The sequence below is a fragment of the Dermacentor variabilis genome, chromosome 6 (genome assembly GCF_050947875.1).
Source record: "Dermacentor variabilis isolate Ectoservices chromosome 6, ASM5094787v1, whole genome shotgun sequence".
NCBI classification, from domain to species: domain Eukaryota; kingdom Metazoa; phylum Arthropoda; class Arachnida; order Ixodida; family Ixodidae; genus Dermacentor; species Dermacentor variabilis.
In genome coordinates, this window is record NC_134573.1 from 13203239 (window position 1) to 13207406 (window position 4168).

Genomic DNA, 4168 nt, shown 5'->3' on the forward strand with positions numbered 1-4168 from the left:
GGAAAATAGAGACAAACACCTGAAAATATGAAGTATCCTAAGAATGGTAATCACAATAAATAGTACTAGATGTGCATTAGCGCAAGCTCTTGGGCCAGTTGGTGCAAGATAAACTTGAAAAAGGGGGTTACCAGCAAAACAAAGGACGCGCACACACGTAAAAGGCGTTAGACAGGGACGGACGCTGGTCCGTCCCAACGTCCGTCCGTGTCTAATGCCGTTTCCTTGTTTGCGTGTCATTTGTGTTTCGCTGGTACTCCCCTTTTTCAAGTACTAGATGTTTGGATACTTAGGTTTATTATTCTTCTTTGTGCTGGATTGTTTTTCTGAATCATGTGGCGTCCAGACAGCATAAGAAGCTTGTAAGAAGTCAAGTTTAGCAATCTAGATTTGCAACAGGTACTTTTGTAATTTATTTGCAGTAGGGCTGTTGTGTGAATGTGCTTGGAAGGCTTAAAACTGTTTTGCTAACATTTACTTAAACATGCAGGTTCACATAGGTTGAAGGAGTGCACATTGAGGTTATCCTGGCACAGCTTGCCATGGCCTGCCATGGTGGACCAGGAAAGTTTGCAAGGGCCTTGCTTCACCATGTGTTCACAGAGGAGGAGCTCATGGGCCATTTGGGCTTTGGAAATAACACCAAGGGGCAAAAAAGGCTCTTGACCCCACCAGGGTCAGTGCAGTTATAGGTAAGTACCATATATCCTTTCTGGTTGCATTTTTACATTCACATTTTTTTCTAAAATTATGAACTTGCCATTGGCATAACAAACGACTTTCAAGTAGCCCGTGTGTGCAGTTGTGTGCGACAATAGCCTACTATTTGGAATGACTGTTCATACGATCTTAAGTGCGTTATGCCGCCATACTCAAATGCTTCTAAAATTTAAAAGCTGCCTTCACTGCTGAAAGTTTTTAGTGGCTCCACCACATAAAATTAGCTGCATTTGCGCATTAGCAGTGTTACTTGGCTGTCATTGCAAGGAATAGTTGTCTGTGAAGCACGCTCCAAATCTATTGGCATGGAGGACATGTTTAGTTAGCCTGAAAATGTTATTCTAATACGCGAATTGCGGAGAAGGTATGCTGAAGTGTGGTTACTGCTCAGCTCGAGCAGGAGCATGTTCACCAAATTGCAGAAGTCAAAACAGCTCTCCAGGTTCTGAGATGTGAAACAGTAGTTTCACCAATTTTAACAGACCACATCGAATTAAGGTTGCTCCTATATTGAAGGAGGTCCATGTGATGCCAGACAGCAGCCTTTTAGCAGAGGGAATCTGAGTGGTGTGACAATTTTCTTTTGGTTGTTTCAATCAAAGAAACAACAGGGACAGAGTTGCAAGCATTGCTGTCAACAGTACTACGTTTAGTGGGCGCTTACTCATTCTAAGCACTTAACCTATGACTCGTATTTATTAATGCATACTTTATCACTTTGTATTCTAACATGAAGAAAATATTTATGTGGCTTTTCCGCATATACTTCGATAAATTGAGAATAGGATCTTGGGGCCTAATGTATAAAGCTTCTTACAGACCATCGGATATGTCCACTACTCCCATTCTGAAATTGTTAGAATTAATTCCTGCTTCCTTACTTCACCTACCTGTTAACAGGATTATGAACCATTCCCAAGTAGATTATGGGCTTAAATTAATCAAAAAGATGAATGGGCTTTTTTGTCGCTCTTGTTTAGCCCGTTGAGGATCACATTTTGGGGAGAAATATGCCTCTCTAATTTAGGAGTTATATATTTTTTGTGGTGTGCAAATGCTCAAAACTTTCGAATTGAATAGTGTCCTATTCAATTTAGTCTTTGAGTGGTCACTATTTGTAAATGCGAGTATTCTAATATTTCGAAACACCAATAAAACATGAAATTTGAGCCAAAGTACGGTAAATTTTCACCTCCAATAACTTAGTGTAGACATAATACGTAAGAACTTGTAATAGCAGACCAGGCTACGTTGCTTCAGTAGCTGTACTTTAGAAGCTTTACAGCAATCATTTATGCTTACTGAAGAGTCCTGTGCATGTGAAGAAACTTTCTGCTGCTCCATTTGTGCTTTTAATAAACAGCTTTTCATAACATAACAATGACAGAAACTTGCTAACTTTAATAATACTAGGATGTGAGCCTCATCTTACATTAATTGTGCTATCAGCTGTTCATTATTCAGAAGCTATCCATTATTTGATTTGCTTCTAGCATTTTTCGGTTCAGCCTCAAAAATCACTTTTCGCGCACCCTTAATATTTTATTGCAGATTTAACTTCTTCAGAGTGACATTCCGAGAAAATAAACTGGTAAATAATATTTTTAAATAACAATAAAGTGGCAATACCATTTCAGTATTTGCAGTTTTACATGTTTTATTTTTTATGCAGGATAAAGCAGCATAATTTTTTTGTGTAATGAAACTTACAAAAAACTTGTGGCAACACTCCCAAATTACTGCAATGACAGACACCAAGGAGCTAGGTGAAAAATCAGTTTTGGAGAAACCCAAGGAGCGACAGCACTATAAGAATATTTTCTAGAAGTCTCAGAAGGTTGCAGCACCTCCAGTGGGATGCTAGGCAACACTTTATTCTGAAAAGGCAAATTTTTTTCAAAACGTTCCATCACAGCCACAGATGTACGGCAGTGAACCCTAAAAGGGTTAAAGAAGTCAGTCCTATGGCATATGGCTCTTAAAAGACGGCATTTCTTCGTCTCTGTCACATTCTGCATGTGTCATGCTAAGCAGCTTGGTGCACTACACGGAATCCTCATTATAACAGTAATTCAGTCGTCGAGGCAGAAAACATACTTCACTGTAGGCAGTGTCTTCTTTAATGTAGAATGTCTTAAGTCATCGTAAGGCGAGAAGTACATTCCGATTGCATGTGAACTCAGGAAACCTAACATCAAATGAAGCTACACTCAGTTGTAGTGACATGACAGTATTGTATTTGGAGCATGGAAAAGCACAGTGAAGTGCAGCAAATTTTAATTATGAAAGTTATAAGAAATAATTTTAGTTGTCAGTTCAGGTTTATTTATTGAACGACATGAATTTGTTTCACCATTTCGTTTCTCAGCAAGCAAAGCTCACATCTTTGACATTGAGGATATTCATAAAGTTATTTTGCTACAGTGTTTTGTTCCTCTTTGCCCTTTCCTGCATTTGACACTTAGTGGAGTCCTGTGCCGCACTGAATAAATTGAAATGGTCATGCTGTAAAGCTGTACCCGTGGAAAGTTGGAATAAAGCAACACAAATACATAAATCAATTTCGTTATAACGAGGACAGATTGCATGCCATTCTTTTGCATGTGGAAGTTGCCTTTTAAAACTTGTTCTGGCTGCTTGTTTTTGCAGGCTTCACGTGTCGCAAATTGCCTGGTGCCAACATGCCCTATGTAAAGAACTGTGGCCTCGCTTCTCGCATGGGACCAATAACCTCTCAAGAGCCCAAGTTGGACAGCTCAAACCAAAACACAAGTGTTGTGCTTTTGTAACTCTCGACATTTTTATGTTCTGTGTTAGTCTCCTGAAGGGCCCAATTTGGATTTCTCAAATGAGCTTACAAATGTTGTGCCTTTCTATGCCTTCACATTTTTATGTTAATTTTATTTATGTTAATTATGCTAGTCTCCTGAGAAGTCCACATTGGATTGCTCAATCCAGAATACAAGTCCTGTGCTTTGTTATAGTTCACTACATTTTTATGTTAGTTTTTGATATGGTTCTAGTAAGGAAAGTGTTTCCTTATTAATATATTTTTTAAGTATCTTAAGCCATTTCATGCCAAACCACCCAATTTTGTCAAGAACTGTTCCATTATGGCAAACCATTTCAAGTTTGCTTGATTTTGAGTAGGTACAATGAGAAATTTTGCTTTCGTACACACACTTGAGTCATTCCAGGGCAACCAACCAGCGTTTTTTTGACCATCACAGATATAGCTGAGGCTCCGAACTCTTGCTCCCCATTTATTTTCCTTCGCAAAAATTTTTTGAATTTTGGCAAAAATTTATTGTTCTTGCCCAGCTAAGCTAGAAGGCAGTGATACACGTCTCTTCTGAAAGGAAAATTGTATGATCCAAATATTCAGATGGTGTTCATGTCAAGAGACTGAAGTGGTGTGAGTGCCAAAATTTGCAAAGTTTGAATTTTC

The 4168-nt window shown here is 38.7% G+C and overlaps 1 long non-coding RNA gene across 1 annotated transcript; it reads left to right on the plus strand.

Annotated features, from left to right (window-relative positions):
- Positions 1 to 346: 346 nt before the first annotated feature.
- Positions 347 to 3699, plus strand: LOC142584632 (uncharacterized). Its single transcript, XR_012828841.1, has 2 exons — positions 347 to 692; positions 3370 to 3699. It is a non-coding gene; the product is annotated as an uncharacterized LOC142584632 (long non-coding RNA).
- Positions 3700 to 4168: the final 469 nt, after the last annotated feature.